The 19,944-nt window shown below is 41.9% G+C and overlaps 1 non-coding gene across 2 annotated transcripts in view; it reads right to left on the reverse strand.

Annotated features, from left to right (window-relative positions):
- Window positions 1-19,944, reverse strand: part of FTCDNL1 — a 135,523-nt gene that overhangs the window by 71,005 nt on the left and 44,574 nt on the right. Inside the window, exon 2 of one of the 2 annotated variants that reach the window (XR_005385203.1) lies at window positions 1,507-1,601. The exons of the other annotated variant lie outside the window; for it this stretch is intronic. This is a non-coding gene — a transcript (formiminotransferase cyclodeaminase N-terminal like). The remainder of the gene's footprint in view (window positions 1-1,506; window positions 1,602-19,944) is intronic. 2 annotated transcript variants of the gene reach the window in all.

Raw genomic sequence — 19,944 nt, forward strand, 5'->3', positions numbered from 1 at the left:
CATACTTCAAGCTGGTTTTCTTTCTTTTTTTTTTTTTAAAGATTTTATTTACTTATTCACGAGTGACACACACACACAGAGAGAGAGAGAGGCAGAGGGAGAAGTAGGATCCATGCAGGGAGCCTCACGTGGGACTCGATCCTAGGACTCAACCTGGGCCAAAGGCAGGAGCTAAACCGCTGAGCCATCTAGGGATCCCCTTCAAGCTGGTTTTCAAAATCAATTATAATCTTCCTACCAAGGGCTCAGAATCTCTTGAAGACAAACAGAAACATTAGAGCCTCATGACTGAGACAATGGGAAGCAACCTCCACTGAGAATCCCAAGCAGATAGCTAAGACCTCCCACAAGCAAGGTGTTCTTTGCGTTCATTTTTCTTTGGAAATCAAATGAAAAGACTCCATCCCTGGCAGCCCAATTAAAGAAGAGAGAATGTTCCTCGTGTGCTGCCAATTTAACATCCTTCTTAAATCCTCTTCCCTCCCTCACCTCACACTACCTTAAACCTGTTGGGTTGCCAAGGTCAATTCAGATTGGCGTTCTTCTGTATCTGTTAGGCCAATGTTGGCATGAGGAACATCCTGTTTCAAATAAGAAGGTTTATTCAAAAAAAATAATAAAATCCTTATAAAGCTCCTTGGACATCAAATTACTCTTACAAAACAACAATTTGATGAATTAAGTGTAAATGAATCAGAAACATGTGTATTAAATTTCCCTCAGAATACACATGGGCTTAAATACTCAGAGGAAAGTGCTTGGGAAAACATATTCTGAATTTTCCTGAACCCAAAATGTTTGAAAAATAATCTCAAACTTACTTGACAACTTCCCCACACCAGGTCAAGTCGAGCGATAAATACATGTATGTAGGTACAGTGCGTGGTCCCCGAGACGTTCACAGCTCTGCTGCCCGGAGTAATAACTATGGTATATGGAGTGTGCCGTGAAGACAGGCTGCGAGGCCTCCGGCTTGTCTGTGTTCCCACTCACACAGGGTTTGTTTTTGTTTGGTTTTTCATATGAGAGAAGAACGTTGTAAAGATTTCCACTACCACTCACCCACCCCCTCCCAATCATTTTATTCCCATCGCTGAAACCCTCAGGGAGAATCTACTGTGTGTGACAAAGAAATATGTCTTTTCTCTGTGTTACAGACCTTGGATTGCATCCAGGGCCCCCTTTTCCCCGGAGGCCAGCTCTCATGGTTTATGATTTGCATTTCATTGCCATACACTGAGCCCAGCGAGAAGTAGTCTGAACCAGCAGAATGACGAGAGCTAAAAGTAGCAAGCAAGAACTCTCCATTTTCCAGCTCATTCTGCAGAGTCTGCACTGCCAGAAATCTAAAGCCAAATTTGATTTAAAATTTATACAACATCAACATGAGTACACTCAGTCTCTCTTCTCCTCTCCTTTCCCAAGACCCTTCTTGGCCTGGGAACTTCTATTTTACGTTTAATTCTGGATTGCTAATTATTATTTTTTTCTCTTCCCCCTACTCACATTTAATCTTGTCATTTACTTCCACAAAGTCCTTATTTTCTTGAGCCGTCTGTGTCCGTGAATCTTTCACTTGCAAAACTGAACAAAGTCAACTTCTGGAATGTGAACAAGATGAAAGAGGAAGTAGGCTCAAGAAGAGTAGTCCAATTTTGGAGGGAAAAATTCACTTTAGAAGGTAGTAAAATACATAAAATATAGTCTATATAGGGAAGGAATCCATTCATCCCATCCTGCACATCATCCTTCTGATAAATGCTAATGAAAAGATTTACAGGAAATATTTTTTTAAATGAAGTCATCTCTGCTATTCCCTGGGTTAGCTAGCACCACAAAACAAAGCTTCGAATTTGAAAACAGAATTCTCTAACTATACATTTATTTATTGAACAGATATCAAAATATGTCCATGGGGAAGTCTTACCAGCATCTCCAAACAAAAAGTAATCTGCTTCTTCTTCTATATTCCTATCTTTGTTAAAGAGAACATCCTCTTCCTACAGCCTATGTCCCAGACGCCATAAAGAGCGGTCATTTTCTAAATGCTTCCTTATTTAGTTCACCCCTGAACCCCTCTGCTTCAGTTTGTACAATCACATGCTAATCTGTCCCTAATATATATGTCAGTCCATCACCTATACTGCAACCCTAGTGATAGTTCTAAACACACCGTTGAGTGGGTCCCCACCCTGCAAAAATCCTCCTATGTCTTCTGTTGTAGGGGAAGATGGCTCTCAAGGGTTAAGGGGAGGATGGAAGAGAATTTACCCAAATCTTTCCAGGAAACTTTTATATTCTGCACCATTTCTGCAATAACTGCCCTTCTCCCTCTTGACTGGGATATGCTGTGAGAGTCTTAAAGGGACCTGGGATAGTTTCTAGTTCATTCTAGTCTCTTCTTCCTTTCCTGCCCACATCCCCATCTCACCCACATCCCCATCTCCTCCACCAACCCTATCCCTCTGGTGATAGGATGCCTTGCAGAGCTGGGGCCTGACAGCCATTCTCGGCCCCTTGGCCCTGCAGTCATCCTAAGCTCATTGCCCAACCAGACTCTATGTTTCCTTATGAGTAGGGCTTGCTTTTCTCTTCATCAGAAATGCTCTTTCTTTCTTTTTTAAAAATTTTATTTATTTATTTGAGAGAGAGAGAGAGGGCACAAGCAGGGAGGATCTGTAAGCAGAGGGAGAGAGAGAAGCATGTTGCCTTTATAAGCAGGGAGCCTGATGCATGGCTCAATCCCAGGACTCCAGGATCATGACCCAAGTCAAAGGCAGATGCCTGACTGAGCCACAAGCCACCCCCAAAATGCTCTTTCTTTCCTAGCTCTCTCCCTCTTCTTTATCAAGCCTCAAACCCTTACTCCTATTGGAAGGGGCTCCTTCACCTTGGGCACACTGGCCCTTCCCACAGGTGTGTTACCTAATTTTTTCCCAGTCAAGGACTTTCTGAGACCAGATCTTATGAGTCTTTGTTCCTTCTAGTAGATGCTTGAAGGTTTTTGAATGACTACATGCATTCAATGTGCAAATAAATGGGTAAAGGAAATGATGGTTGCCAGGACTACATGAGCTGATTCATATATGTTTTGCAAACAGATTGTAGTAATATCGTATTATTATATAATCAGTCCAATTTGGCCACTAAGCTACCAGCAATAACTAGACTATGGCACAACTGAACTACTTACCTTGGTCATCTTAACATGTAAATGAGATTTAACCATTTGTTGACTGAATCACATGTGAAATAAACTCTCTCCCTAAAAAGGAGTATATACCAAGTATTATGAATTTAAAAATGCTGACATTTATTTATTGACTACTTACTATACACTGGGCAGTGTCTTAAGTGTCTTATGTGCACGGATTTATTTAGTTTCACAAAAACTCTAACAGGTACATGCTTTTATGGTGCCCACTTTACAGATAAGAAAGCTAGCTACCCACAGGTACCCTGCAGGCACCAGCAGAATAGGTACAGCCCATGTTCTCACCCGTTGGCTTATAGTGTCTCTCAGGACACAAATGGATACTGTGTGGTTTCCACTAGAAACAGCAAATGATATTTTCCAAGGTAGAACCATAATTAAACTATCTTTAGCTTCCAACTTACATTCAGCCCAAAAAGACATCACAAATCCCAGTTGCTCTGTAGCTAGATCCTGTCACTTTCATTGGTCAGTTTATTCATAATATACAACACACCAAAAATCAGGCAGGAACACGCTTCCAACTTGACCAAACTGATTTTCCCCCACTCCCCTGTAAAAACTGTTTCTGAGATAACCTTAACTTAATTATTACCTGGAAAGCCAAAAATATGGGTACTCTGCAGCTTCAAGGACACTGGGTGCCAGAAATAACCAAAGAAATGTAATGAGGGTCAGCACAGAATCCCAAGTGAATGGAAGAGGCAGGGAGCAGCCCAGAGACTCTGGAAATGGACAGTGTTCCAGTGGCTGACTGCCCACACATCCTGCTCTCCCCTCCAAATCTGAACTTTTGAATAAAAGCCACTACCTTACTTGCTTTTTGATACTCTGTTTAACAGGAAAGTGGGCTGAAAGGAAATGAAATATGTACTTGCAGCCATGCCATCTTGTGCTATTTCCTTTTGTAACTGTGTATTATGTGATAATTCCTATAAAATAACAGTGAAAATTAAATCAATAATAGTTCCTTTTTTAGGTAGGTAGGAAGGAAGCTTTGGCTTTCTATCCTTACCTTCATAGGTCCTATCTGCGTCTGAGCGAGCAAGTGAGTTAATGAAAGAGAGAGACAGAGAGACAAAGACCCCACCCACCCCTACTTCACCCACAATTGAGCCTTCTGGTCTACCAGAAAACCCTGTATCCTCGGGGACCTGTGATTGACTTCTACACCCAGCCTCTCAGTGGCAAGGGGGCCATTTACCTTCCCTTCACTTCTATCTCTCCATCTGCAAAGATCTGAAATAATGCAGGCCCCCCACTTCCCTCACAGGAGAGGTGAGAATCAATGACATGAGGTTAACACGGTCAGCTTTCTGAAGGGCTCAGGGAATTTGCAACAAGAGACTCTGTGTGGACATCAAATATGGCTTCCTAATCAAAGGACTTGGGCTATCCATATATCTTCAGAAACCGGGGCACTGGAACACCAGCTTTTCGATTTGTTTTTTGAAATGGTGCCCAAAAGAGAAGAGGACAAGACATGACTGAAGGATATGATGGCGGCAACCCTTCTGGTGACTGTCCATTCAACATCTGTCCGAGGGGAGGTGATTACAGGCCCTCAGATTGCTGAGTCCATTCTCATTAGCGCATTATTTGGTGCTGAATACATTGAAAGGACAGGTCAGGCCACAGATGTCTGTGTGAAATGCAGAGTGACCCCCCCACTGCCCACCCTCTCATTCCAGGCCATGCTAGTGAACCATGGGGTGATCCCCCCTTCGGCTTACCCTGTCACAGCTAACCCCCACTCCTGGTCCCTACCCTATGTAAGAGTTCACAAACTGTTCCTGCCAGTTTAAGCAAAAAATGTTCTGAGAGGTAACAGGGCCACGGTAATTAATTTTGTTCCTTGACTGGAAGGTGAAAAGCTTTTTATTATGTAAATTATAAATGTCCTGAAGGGAAACTTTATCTCCCTCTCACCAATGAGCCCATCAGGCTGCCTGAATCAGGATTTTTTTTTTATGTTTATTAGTCTAGGGGGGCCAGTTAGGACGTTTCATAGCTTCTAAGTGCTGACATTTATCTATTGCTTCCAAATAAGCCTAGTGGCAGGGAGCCACGGGCGGATCAGTAAATATGGGGGTGGGGGGGGGCATTCTGTCCACAGACCGGCAGAGAGCAAACGAGCAACCTCTGAGCCTGTAGGCCGAGTGGGAGCCTGCCCTTCCTCCCACACTGAGGGCTCCTATCTCTTTCTCCCCCACTTCCCTGCTCCCACCCCAACCTACCCTGCCCAGGGTTCCTCCCCTGGTATTCCTCCTTATGGGTCTCATCTGTGCCTCATCAATGACACCCTGGAGCTGGGAGCACAGCAGACTCCCCAGGGCTGAAGATGCCCTACTTCTCCCCCTATATGCCACCAGCATTCCCAGCCATACTACTTCAGCAATTTGGGGACGGTCTGTGCTCTCAAAAGAACACTGGAACTCTTCTCCCCCAGAGGAATAAGTTTGTACTCTATGATGGTTACATTTTATGCATCACATTAGCTAGCTCATGGTGTCCAGATATGTGGTCAAACATTTGGCATGTTTCTGTGAGGGTGTTTTTGGATAAGATTAACCTTTAAATCAGTGGATTTTGAGCAAAGCAGATTGCCCTCTGTAATGTCAGTGGCCTCATTCAATTAATTGAGGGCCTAAATAGAACAAAAGACTTATCTCCCTGGGATGCCTGGGTGGCTCAGGGGTTGAACATCTGCCTTCAGCTCAAGGTGTGATCCCGGGATCCTGGGATCGAGTCCCACATTGGGCTCCCAACACAGGCAGCCTGCTTCTCCCTCTGCTTGTGTGTTTGCCTCTGTGTGTGTGTCTTTCATAAATAAATACATGAAATCTTAAAAAGAAAAAACTTACCTCCCCTGAGCAAAAAGAAGTTCTGCAGTAGATGGCCTATGGACTTGAACTACAAGACTGGGTCTTCCCTAGGTGTCCAGGCTGCACCTGCACCCTGCAGACTGGGGACTTGCAGCCTCCATAATCACATGGCCAATACCTCAAAATCTCTCTCCATCTATATACAGTGATAGTAGAAACAGACAGAGTAGATAGAGAGATAGAGACAGATCCTACTGGTTCTGTTTCTCTGGAGAACACTGATGAATATATATGCCAATGCAGTGCAGACCACAAACACCATTTCACTCCAAAAAGTTAGGGTATATGACAGTGATTTGGGCCTAACAGGCTCTGAGAAAGGATAAGCTTTAGCTTTCCTGTATTTCACAGTAAGATGTCTTGATCCATAGACGGACTATGGGATAATCACATCTGTGGTTAGAGTAGAACGGAAAACAGATTGAAGAGAAGCAAGAAGAGGTGAGATGAGCATCTCCTAACTAGTACAGATTTGAGTGCAGGCTCTGCATCCTCTGCTTAAAAAATAATGAATCTATCTTATTGATGATAAATGGCACAAGTTCATAAGAAGCTTATAGGGAGAATTTCATCCCCCAATAGCATGACGCTCTAGGTACATGGTGGTCGGTGAAACGGGGTCTTGCTTTCCTAGAGCTTATAGTCTAGTAAAGAACTCAGGTATTAAGCAAATAAAGTCACATATAAACATGTGTCATGATACCTACTGAATCTGATTAGAGGAAATAAACTGTTTTGTTGTAGAGTGACAAGTCAGGAAAGGCATCTTTGAAAAGACATTTTAGAGAAACCAAAAACAAACAAACAAACAAATAGGAGTTACCCACACTGGGGAGAGCACTTCAGGCAAGGCAGCAGCAGTGTGGAACTTCTGGGCAGGAAAGATCTCACTGAAGAGCAGAAGGGGAGACAGGCTGGAGGGTAGAGACCTTGGAGTGAGGTATGGTGGGCCAGGCCACTCTACACAGGAGCTTGTGAAACCTGTGAAGTATTTTAAGCACAGGAGTGACATTATCCTAATTTATATTTATAGAAATTATTTTGGCTACCTCTGTATGGAAAATGGATTGGAGAGTAACATAGCAAGATCAACATGATGGCATTCTCTTTTCTTTAAAACAAAAACAAAAAAATCCATGGGGCTCAAACTCAAGACCATGAGATTAAGTCCTACGCTGAGATCAAGAGTCAGACATCAATCAACTGAGCCACCCAGGCACCCTGATGGCATTCTCTTTTCACTCTCTTCCCCAAGTGGGCAAGGGAAAACCTGTATTTGCTTTCTCCCCCTTGGCTTGTTGCCTTTCAAGCAAATAGATTCTTGCTTATAGGAGACAGATTTAACTGAAGTATATAATTTAAAAATGGAGTGATAGGAGAGAGAAAAAGCCATTAGGGACTGAATAATGAAAAGATTTTGTAGGGAAGGCCAAAGGGCTGCTAGCAAGTAATATGCTTACTTGGGGCTTTTTTCTTTTTTTTAAGAACAGCTTTCCAGAATTGGGAACCAGGGAGAAAGGAAAAGGGTGATTTAAAACGATTACTGTAGATTATGATGGGATCTTTCTTTATTAAGAAAAGTTACGAATTTGAGTTATTTATTAATTACTGTTAGTTGTTGGACAGGCTTCCTTGGATCTATCATTCCTCCGGGACTGGACTAGGTAGGGTTGTAACTTTACAAAGGGATGCTTAAGCACTCAACAGACAAGAGCTTGGACTTGGCTGTGAAAGAACAAGGCCTGGGCATCTTCTTGTGATGGCAGAGACATAAAGCCGAAGAGGGAGCAGAGCTGATAGTGTCCCCAGATAGTGGTTTTCCCTTTCTTCTACAGTAATACACTTCTGTTGCAGCATTTGGGCACCCAGAATACAGACTTTAATTCCCAGCCTCTTTTGAAATTGAGTGTGTGAGTGTGACCACACGGCCGAATTATGGCTAATAGGAGAGTGGAGGGAATAAATGCAACTTCCAGAACATGCCCAAAAGGGAAATGATGTACCCACTCCTGGCCCCCTTTTCTCCATTTCCATGGACTGCACTGTGGGTGGAGCTGTAAGCCATCCTGGATGACAGGATAAAGGCAGCATACGAGGGGTCGTGGAACTGGAGACAGAAGGAGCTTAAGTATTTGACATCATGATTCCCAAGCGCCACCAGGCCAAAATGGCTAATGCCTGGACTTGTTTGTAAGAAAGAAGTAACTTCTTATTTAAGCCGTCATTTTAAGCCATATCTTTTTAAAAACTTTTTATTTAAATTCAATTTGCAAACATATAGTATAACACCCAGTGCTTATTAAGCCATATCCTAACATATGTTAGTATGTACTTCCAAATACTCTATGGAGCCTCCAGTGCTTTAAAATTTTCCCATACCCTCCATCCTAGAGGTGTGGGGGTTAAAGAATAAGGCTAGAGTCTTCCCACAACCCTGGGTTCACAAATTGGAGGATTTAGGAGATCCAAGACTGTGCCCTGAAATTTAGCAAGTAGTGATTTAAAAAATGACTCCATGTCCTATAACCACTTCCTTAGCTTCAATTAATTAAAATTAAAACATACACATACAATGTGAAAAAAAAAACAAACAAACCTTCCCAGTATCTCTTTTTAAAAATTGTTCAAACACTTTTAGTGTTAGAAAGCTCCACTCAGGCTTTGGAAATCTCTGCAAAAAACATTCTCAGATGGTCAAAACTGTGAAATCCATCACATAGAACATGATATCTGAGTAAAAGGACCTTAGTTTTACTAGCAGCCCCATAAGTGACATCAGAATTTTAGCAGCCTGAGCACTTTAATGCTCTGTCCTTCAATTTCACATTTCGAAAAGAGGGGAACAATAGCGGCTTTCCTAAAGAAATATCGTGAGGATTACAGCATCATAGAGACACGGGGTAAAAGCAGACATTGCCAGGCGCCTGGTACAAACGCTATCCATTGCCTGTTTCCCCTCCATCACTTCCTTGATGAGAAGGTTGCCATCTGCTCAGAGGCTGTTTCCAGGTGATAGACCTCACTATTATTCTACTTCGTGCACTTGGTACATAAAGCAGTAAAACTTCACTGGAAGCAATGCCTTTTCTCTGTCACACTGTTTTTCCGTAGAGGGGACATGAAAAAGAAGAGCCGCGTGGCAAAGTGAGAGCAGAACAGACTTTGGAGCCAGAAGGATCTGGCCTAGAACACCAGGTTCGCCATTTACGTCATTTATGGGACCTTGGGCAAGTCACACAATGTCTTTAAGTTTCCTCTTCCTAAGTTATTGCAATGCATGTTTTAGGGATCACACATCAACATAAAGTGATACACAGTACCTGCATATGGCAGTTACCTAATTATTAACACGGCTGCTGTTGCTGCTGCTTCCTTTTATCATATTATCAGCTTTGTAGGGGCAATATGGCTAGACCGCCTAGGTACAAATCCCAGCTCTGCCATCCACCACCAGTATGACCCTTGGTAAGTCACTTAACTTTTGTGTGCCTCCATTTCCTCATCTGCAGATGAAGAGTGATAACAATACATCACATCACACATTTGCTCTGAGGGCTGGGTCTATACAAAGGTACACAGAATTTTGAACAGAGCTTTAGTAATAGTAAGCATGATAGTGCTCCCAGGGGGCTGAGCACCCAGGTGGCTCAGACGGTTAAGTGTCCGTCTCTTGATTTCAGCCCAGGTCATGATCTCAGGGTTGTGAGATCGAGCCCTAAGTTGGGCTCCATGCTCAGTGGAGAGTCTGCTTGAGGATTCTCTCTCTCCTTCTCCCTCTACCCCTCCCTCTTTCCCTCTCTCTAAAAAATATAATAAAAAATAAAAATAATTAAAAAGTAGTATTATATACATATCAGATTCTGTTATTATTAAGGAGTAACAACTTACAAAATAGGAAGACCTATTATCCATGAAGTGAGTAGAACCCTTCACATCTTTGAAAATAAAATTAGACATGACTTATTTAGAAAAACGGTTGCACAGTCAACTCTTAACTATATGGTAAATGAAGAAGATCATGAATGTGGATATTTTAAAACAGTGCCTAAAAGAAAAACCTCTTATGTTTGTTCTTTAAAGTACATTTGCTTCTCTAAATATGCATTTCATTTTGGTATTAAGTGTCTTTAACGTGAAGCAGTAGTACAAAGAAAAGGAAACAATCTGAGATTTCAAGTGGGCAGATGGAAGTTTAATGTGTGTAAGTTTTCCAGAAATATATTTTTTTAAGATTCTATTTATTTATTCATGAGAGACACACACACAGAGAGAGAGAGAGAGAGAGAGGCAGAGACATAGGCAGAGGGAGAAGTAGGCTCCATGCAGGGAGCCCGACGCGGGACTTGATCCCGGGTCTCCAGGATCACGCCCCGGGTTGAAGGCGGTGCTAAACCACTGAGCCACCAGGGCTGCCCTCCGGAAATATTTTAAATAAAATGATAGAAAAAAAAATTTAAGAATCTTCTCTTATAGTTTTCCTATTGCTAACTGAGCTGAAAACCCCAGGAGAAGCCATGGCTGACAGGGCATGGGAGTGGGAACCTGGCTTCCTCCAGTGTGGGCCACATTCTTCCACCAACCAGCTGGCTGGATTGAAGTGCGACACTGAACATCTCTGGGCCTATTTCCTTATGTGCCAAATGAGGGCTTGGTTAGAACTCTAAGATCCCTGCAACTTCTCACATTCTAAGATCCTCCATTAACCTGGCCAGATACACATTAGCAGGCATGCAGCCCTGCCCGGTTTTAGGGATAACTTTCCTAGATTTCTTATTCCGTGTTCTACCAAGTGATTTCGACTTGTTAAGAGTATTTTTTCGTAGAGATCTGCGAGTGAAAGGATAGTGTGTCAGTGACAGTAGGCTAAGTTTTGCTGCAGTAAAAATCCCAAATATCTCAGTGGCTTTCAACAACTCAGTTTTGTTTTCTCTAACACTACGTGTCCATCAAGGCACAGCTGCTGAGCTACTCCAAGTCTTCATTCCAGGCCCTAGGCTGATGGAGCAGTCTCTATCTGGGCATTGCTGCTCTCCTGGCAGAAGGAAAAGAAACATTTCAAACAAGCTGGCTCTTAAAACTACTGTATGGGAGTTACACACATCGCTTCTGCCCACATTTTATTGGCCAAAGCAAGTCACATGGCTTCTCCTGACTTCAACAGAGAGGGGATGAATACTCAATCCACCCACTGGGAAAAGCACGACAGGGAAAGAAAATTGAAAGTGATGAACACTGGTACGATCTACTACAAATGTCAATGGAGAGTTTATCTCCTGAATTGGAAAATGATTTGCTCCTAAATGGAAAGAAGAAGAACCACCTCCTTGTTGAGGGGAAGCATCTATACAAGAGTATTTGGAACCCAAATGCAAAGATATAAGAACGCATCCAGGAAAACACTAGCAGAGGAAACAGTTTCTTTTTGCTGTTTTGTGAGAAAACAAATGCCAAACAAATAAGGGGAAAAATAAGGAAAGGGGTGCTGTTAGGGATGGGGGGAGAGATTAGGAGCTAGGGAAACCCAGACTTGGAGAGATGACACCATTTTCTGCAGCTCCAGGCGGTTCCAGCTAATGACTGTGTGCAAGCAAAATGTGAATGCAAAGGATGCCAGCAAGTACATAAAAGGCAGAGAAAGAAGGATCAACATGTTTTGCTGCCATTTCCAGGAAAGAAATGGTGTCCCCAGCAGCCTCCCACAGTAGATGACCAGAAAAAAAAGCAAACACAAATAACATTCATTGAAAATCCGAGTCGTGACTACTGTGTTTCACAGCACATCCTCCCTCCAATCCTGGCTGCAAACCAGCCCAGCCACTTGAAGCAGCGTTGGCAGCTTTGCTCTCTCTTGGCACCGGCTATGCATGGCAGCTGGATGGCTTGTAGTCAGTGTAGTTTTGCAGCTGGTGGTGGTAGCAATTGGCAAAAACTAACTGTCCAGATGGGCATTAAATTTTCTTTAATGTTTATAATAAGTCAAAAGAGAATAATCCTATGTCAAAGTGGCTTAGAACTTTTACTCAGGAGCTTACAGAAATTCCTTTTTGACAAGATGGAGGTTGCTTTATTTCAATATGTGAGTTTTATTCCCTTAAATTAGGTCGGGTGCTCTTCCACTATGGAGTCTCCTTTGGCTAAATTAGGTGGGGGAATGTCTAACCTATTCCCTTTCTCAGGTTCTCCACAATCTGTTGATCACCGGCCCACATTTAGCAGTATGGTCGTCACAGGATTTGAACTGAGGGTCCAACAGGAAAATAATGTTTTATTCTGGAATTTTTATAATCCTCAGAGGGACCAGTACCATTCAGGTAACGTTATAAAATCAGGAATAGAGTAATAACTGCATTGTATAGAAGAAAGAGCACTGGGCAAAACATTTTCAGGCATATAAAACAAGCAAGGAACTAATATCTGAAACACATATTGAAATTGCTATAAATCAATGAGAAAAACAAACCGACAGCCTATTTTTAAAACACACTTTGGGTATGACTTGCAACTCACAGAACAGGAGGTTCAGATGGCCTGTGCATTATAAAATGAGGATCAACCTCATTGGTGATCAGGGAAAAGCAAAGTATCATGCTCATCAAACACACTGAGGATCAGACTAAAGACTCGAAGTATCAAAAGTGGTGAGCATGGGAAGAAACAAGGACTCTCAGACTTCATACTCAGCTGGGGGGAATTAACCAAATATACAGAGCAGTATAGCCACTTTGGAGGATAATTTCTTAGTATCTATACATTAAAAATACACAAGCCTATGACCCAGTAAATCCTTCTTCTTAGCCACCTCCTCCTCCTAACCCCATCCAAGAGTACTCACAGATGTACAGAGGAAGCCTGTGTACTACTACTCATCACAGCAAGATGACTCAAATTATGGTCCTTGGACCTCCAGCATTCCCCGAGAGCTTGTTAGAAATGTTAGAAATGAGGTGGATATTCCATCCCAGAACTACTGAGTATGCAGGGGTAGGGCCCCAGAATCTATTTTAACAAGCCCCCCTTGGAGATTCCATGCCACCACTAAACTTTGAGAAGTGCTGTGTCATAACGTTGTTTCTAAGGAAGGAAAATGGAAACAATCCAACTGTCCATCACATGCCATGGCTTATTTATATTTCAGAAAATTATCCAGCAGTTTCAAAGAATGGGGTAGATACATGCTGATACAGAAAAATATTCAGGATAGACATTTTGCAGGACTACATGTAAAGTCTAATGTTAACTATGTTTTTTAAAAAAAACTACAGACCACTATCATATATTTCTACACACACATTTCCACATACGTGTGTACACGTATGCATATATATAAACATTCAGCAAAAAGTCTAGAGAATATACATCAATTGATAACAGCGGTTGTTCTGGGAAGGATGATGGCATTGGGAGGGCAGTCAAGAAAGACTATAATTCTTCTTCTATCTTCTGGTTTTTTTGCAAGAAGAACTTGTATATGTATTATCTGTGGCACTGTATTTTTAGCTGGAGATCTAGGTTCTAGACCCAGTATGGGCAGCATCCAGCTGTGTCAACTTAAGCAAGTGCCAGCCTACCTGGACTTCAGCTTCTTAACCTGCCAAACCAGAAATTGGGCAGGTTAACCCCAGAGTCCTTTTACTCAGCTTTATCACACTATGATTCTTGCCAGAGTTGTCTGAGCGTGAAAATCAGGTGGCTAAATAAATCTGACCAAAGAAATAGAGAAATGCAAGTGTATCTGTGTCCCTAGAGGAACTAGTTAATAATCCTCTCCACATGTCAACCTAGGACAAATGCCTTACATGAAATTTCCTGTGTTTAAATATCAAATGTGGCTATAAGAAGCTCTTTATTTTTAAAGTAAAAGTTTAGAGACCCCAAATTTTCCAAGGGCTTAGATTTTAAGCCAATCGTCAAGACTCTGGTTCCAGTAGCATCAGCGTGTAAAAATAAATAATATGACTGCCCTAGCAGAATGGATTGGCTCAGATGATAATCACACATGCGGTGAGCATGTAATTACATTGGGCACATAGATGATGTCAGATTGAAGAGCTACAGTGATAATATCATGTTTCTATTCTAATAGAAAAACTAGAGATTTGTGTCACTCACTCTGCACTTTTCAATTTTATATGTCACTTTTTTTTAATTAAAAAAGAGAAGTCTCTTGTATCATGTATGAAACTGGATTGGTTTTGACCAAGATACAGTGAACTCTAAATAAACCAGAATTCCCATGGGGAGATAAATAGGTATCGATATCAATAAAACAGGAATTAAAAAGAAAAAAAGTTGTACTAAAAAGCAAAGAAGAGGGCAACGCTAATTATAGAACTCAATCAACTTTGCACCTTAAGAGAAAGTCCTGCTTCCTCGTTCAAATGCAGTATTCAGACACAGCAGCAAACCAGAAAGAGCTTTAGAGACCATTAACAACCCTGTCCTTTTATAACCAGTTAATGATAAATTGGAGACCAGAATCCAGTTTTCCTGTCTCTCAAGCCAGAGGTCCTTCCTGAGTGTAAACAGAACACACATGAAAGCCTTTAGCACCTGTATACAAGTGGATGAGTCAAACAATTTCATAAGGCAGCTATTTTTTTAAAAAAAAGTTAAATGCTTTTCATTGTATATCTTTAAAGTTAATTTTTAAGGATTCATGGGGGAAAACGTTCTCTTTTCAAGGTAAATACAGTATACCTTTTATTAGAATGTAGTAATTCTGGAAATGGAGGAATTTTCTATTCATCAAATAAATAAAATGACCCATTCTCCATCTTTCTCTGTTGTGCTGTGGTTCCTGGGATCTGACCTCCATAACAAGTTCCCTTGTCTACAGGCTTCTCCAGACAGGAGAAGCATTTGTCTAGTGGGAATAAGGCAGGCGAGATTAGTATTTAGAGTAGAGGGTGAAGGGGAGGCCTTAGCTCTCTGCACCCCAGCCCTCATTCCTGCCCCACCTCCTCAGTGCCTTGCTGGCAGTCCCTCTTTCACGGCTCTAAGCTCTCTCTGCACTTGGTAACAATGGTCTCTGAATCCCTCACCATCTCTTATTGGTTTCCTTATTGGTGTCCAGCCCATATCTCTGTAATCAGTCCCTTCACAAAGTCCTTTTCAGTTAATTCCTTAAATGCATCATCAGTTTCCTGCCAGGACCCTCACTGCTCACTGCACAGAATAATAAGAAGCCTGCAGGTATCTATGAATACTGGTATAAAGCCAGAAACTGGCAAATGAAGTCTCATGCCATCCCTAAGTAAATCCTGGCCAGGGACACATTAGGTCTTCTGCACCTCTCTTCATGTTCTTCCCCTGCGGTGGGAGAGGCCACCTGCCAGGGAACCGAGCATCCTGATGAGTTCTTGCTGGGTGTGTGGACATTGCAAGGGCCTGTCCACCCAGGTCAGCTGGATGAGATAACGTCTCTCTCAAGGACAAAGAATGATCCTATTTACCCCTTGCTATCAATAAAGCAATGGGTTCCTGAACTCAGTGTTCCTTGTAAGTACAGAGTATTTATAAGTGTTCACTAAGTACAAGTAAGTACTAGGTACCTTACAAGCACAAATACTTACAAGTACAGCCTACTATGTACTCAGCATCCACCTGGCCCATCTACGTTGCCCCCATGGGATGTGGGGAATTAAGGAAACTGGCACAAATGTCATGTTCACACCACCTGCTGTGCTGAGCCTGGCCCAGAGGTCTTACGTCTTTGTCAGCATCCATGAAATAGAAACAGGCTGATCTCCGAGCTTGTAAGTAGGGTAAAATCTCAAATCCTGAGATTTGAGATTTTACCTCGTCTACATCACTTGGCCTGGCTGGCTCCTTACCTTTCGAGGCACACAGCTGACCTTGGGACTCTGGACTCTGTTCCCGTCTTTGTGGATGGCTCAGTCCCAAGGTAATCCCATGCCCCGTCCTGACTTTTCTCAAGCCTCAGATCACTGGTCATCTTCTCGAAGAAGCCTTCCCTTCAGCATCCAGTCAAGACTCACTGGATCCCTCACCCATTTTATTTTTGTCTTAACAAGTCTTTCATACTCTCACATCATCTTTCAGATATCTGTTTGTTTGATGCCTCTCCTTCGCCCATGAAAATATAAAGTCTAGGAGGAATGGGGTCTTTTTGGTCTCGTTCTCTATCTCCCTGGAACATAGCACAGTTCATGCCCCAGAGAAGTAGCTTACTTAATGGATACTTAATGAGTAAATGAATGATTATATGAATCAATGAACTTCTAAAATGTTATACTTTATTATATTATACATTATTGACTTCCAGGTGTCTCATCTGTACAATGGTGGTAAGAAAATAATCTGCTTTGTGTCACATATATTACATTGTATTATCTTATATGTATCAGATAATTGTCTATTTGTATATAATAAACATGCCATCTTATATGTTACATATAACAATCAAATGAATATAACAATATTCTGAAATCTGGGAAGTATAATATCATTCCTATAAAATGCAAGGTTCAGTTTTAACATAAATGAATATGTGTGGGGTCAACCTTAATATTTTCTGTTATATCATTTAGAGAGATAACATAATAGTCACTAGATGCGTGTTCAACTCAGAAAAGGGGGTGCTGGAGAACTGAAGGAGTGAGAGACGCATTTTTCCACACATCTAGCTCTAAGTAATAACACATCAGTGTCTTCTAACCAAAAAGCACTGCTAAGGGCCCATTCGGTTCTAAGTCACCACAATTACAGAGACATCCTGCAGAGAGGACAAGGCTCCAGTGACTTCCAGGACTTTCCCCTCACTAATGAGGTAGACTCCACCAACCTGTCAGGAAAACCAGGCTCATTGCCTGATGCTCCATCTGGGGTTTGGAATGTTCACACTCTCCTCAACCCCAGCATGATTTGTTTGTACTGAGTCTTGCAAAGCCTCTTGCCCTGTGTGCCATTTGCATCCCTATGCTATAAAACAAATCTGATACAATATTACAAGGTAGGAGAGGTCAGAAACCTTCCTGCCTTGGATGCTTCCAGCAACTGGGGATCCACTGGAGGTCTTCACAGAAGGAATGATGCCTTCCTCAGCTCCCTTTCAGCTCCTTCCTCCCCTTGTCTCAGTGCTCCACTTGGTCACTTCTGTTCCCTGCCTGGATCTGCCTTGCCTCCCACCCACCCATGGTGGTCTTATCCAGGGATGGGGCATCCTAAAGATTTGAACGTAGAGACTGTTCTGTAGAAAAAAGCCTCATGCACTGCTGAGAAGTAATTAGAAAAAACTCCAAATGTTGACACCAGTGACTTCATGAATACAAAGTTTTATGGTCAGACTAGAGAAATCCCTATGAAGATTTGAAGTAAATTATGTCTAAGAGAACTTCCCTCATCTGTTAGGTGACAAAGCCGGGGTATTTATTTAACAAATACTGCCAGAGCACACACTATGTGCCAGGCAGTGTTCAATATGACAGGTACTTTAATTAAACATCACTAAACTACTAAACATTACTTTGCTTAATCCTCACAAAAACCCTTGGAGGCGAGCACTGTTATTCCTGTTAATCTGTTATTTCTTCTACAGATGAAAAAGACTGAGGCACAGAGAAGTCAAGTAACCTGCCCAAAGTCACACAGATGACAAAGCAGCAGACCTGGGTTCTGACCCCAGACAGCCTGGATTTCCAAGGCCATCTCTCAGCCATTATGCCACGTGGCCACTTAAATTATCACCAAAATCATATTATGTTAACATTAATGACTTAGTTCCCTCAGTATCTTAGTTTCTGGTATGTTCTAACACGTCTAATATTCTTAAAATTTATTATTCGGTCAGAGTCTATCTTACACACCTGCTTTCTGGATTAGTGTAGGAGACAGGAGAGGGATCTTGCTGTCATTTGGAATTCAGAGGTATTGAGAGCAACTCCTTACCAGGGCCCAGAGAAATCGGCCTGCTATTTATTTTACTGGAGAACGTATTATGGATACACTAAAGGAAATGTCCCCAGTGAGCCAGTCATGTGGATCCTGGAATTCAGTTGTGTCTTCTGTCTGATAGTTCTGAATGCACGTGGGGCCTTCAAAAACCCGGGCCATGTCCACCAGCTCTTCCCTGGCACCCACCTTCCCCATCCCCTTGGCTAGCATTACCTGCAAGGGATGGCCCAGAGGCTGCCCCGGCTTGGATACATGCACTGGTGAAGTGCTCTCCTGTCATCTAAGTACAAATCTGCGAGCGGTCCAAGGCCCGGCAATATGCCCTGGTGTCACTCACGGTTAAACACCCACATCTAGAACCTGAAAACATCTAGGCCTTCCTTCTCCTGTCTCAACACCCAGATCAGCAAGATTCAGTCCCAAAATATTTAATAGCAAAAAGCATTAAATAATAATGTGAGGCGTGATGAACAGGCAAAGCACAGAGGGTTGTTAGAGCAATGAAACTATCCTGAAACTAACTATAATGTAAGAGCGGACACATAATTTTATACTCTGGTCCAGACCCACAGACTGTACAACACCAAGCATGAACCCTAATGTAAACTATGGGGTTACATCATCTGGGTGATAATGATGTGTCAGTGTGGGTTAATCAATGGTAACATATGTACCACTATGGTGCTGGATGCTGATGGCGGGGAACGCTGCTGAGTGTGTTGGGCAGGGGGTATATGGGAACTCTATGCTTTCCCACTCAGTTTTGCCACAAACGTAAAACTTCTCTAAAACACTAAAATTTATTTAAAAAATAACAACATGAGTTTCTATTTCAATCTCTTGAAGAAGAGGCAAAAAGGAAAATCCCAGTCTGAAACTACAACCACATGGCATCTTTTTTATGCCTACCCTGAGACCTCAGGCTGCTGCAGTCCTCCTGCCTTGCCATTGGGTCCCTTTCTCATCCTCTGTCCTTCTCTGTTTCTCTTTCTACTTACAGATCCACACACAGATACACACAGAGCAACATGTAAGTCATGTTAGCTTTTGTCTACATTAAGTCCAATTAGCTTCTCTCTTCACAATTTTCCTCATGTCCCTATTCCCATCATTCAACAAAGTACAGACAACCTGGACAGGGTCTACACGAAACCCTCCTTAAGATGTCCATCTGGAAATGCAGTTAATGCAATAAGGTGGCAGGATAAGTGCAAATTTAAGTTCTAAATTGGGCAAAGTACAAAATTGTGTGATTTTGAAACAACGCAATTTTAATAATACTAAAAGCTTCACTTTACACACAAATTTTGAAATAATGTGTATCCTCCACAAATAAACATTCATAAATATTACCTTAAAACTGATAAAATGAATAAACTGTAAACTGAATTTGTCCATTGCCATGGCCTTAGCCACAGGAGCCTATGAACAGAAACACCATCCTGTGGCCTGACTTGTGGCCTTGAACTATGGCAGATGAGAATTCCATAAGGACATAGGGATGTATCTTTTGATGAAATGAGAAAGATTGTTGTTATACTTTAATAATTTTGTTTCTGCTACACAACTTAAGTATCATGGCCAAGTAGATAATCACAACATACTAAATTATAGCTTTCACGTGGAACTCAATATTTCATTTTCTACTAAAAGTGTTAAGTATTTTCCAAAGAAAGATAATGTATCCATGTACAAAACCATGCTTTTTCAGCATATGTGGCCCTGAACTGAAACGATGACTTGCTGGTTAATGATGCGTCTGCTAAGTGTACAGACTGTAGAGAAGTACTTTCTATTGTTCAATAACATATCCTATTTAATTGCTCTAGTATTGAATAACAATCCCTGAAGAATTTTCACTTCCAGCAATGGTTTCTGACTTTCTTTTGATGTCTAGACAATAATGATTTACTGAAATGTGTGGGGAGCAAC

The sequence above is a fragment of the Canis lupus genome, chromosome 37 (genome assembly GCF_011100685.1).
Source record: "Canis lupus familiaris isolate Mischka breed German Shepherd chromosome 37, alternate assembly UU_Cfam_GSD_1.0, whole genome shotgun sequence".
Classification (NCBI taxonomy): domain Eukaryota; kingdom Metazoa; phylum Chordata; class Mammalia; order Carnivora; family Canidae; genus Canis; species Canis lupus.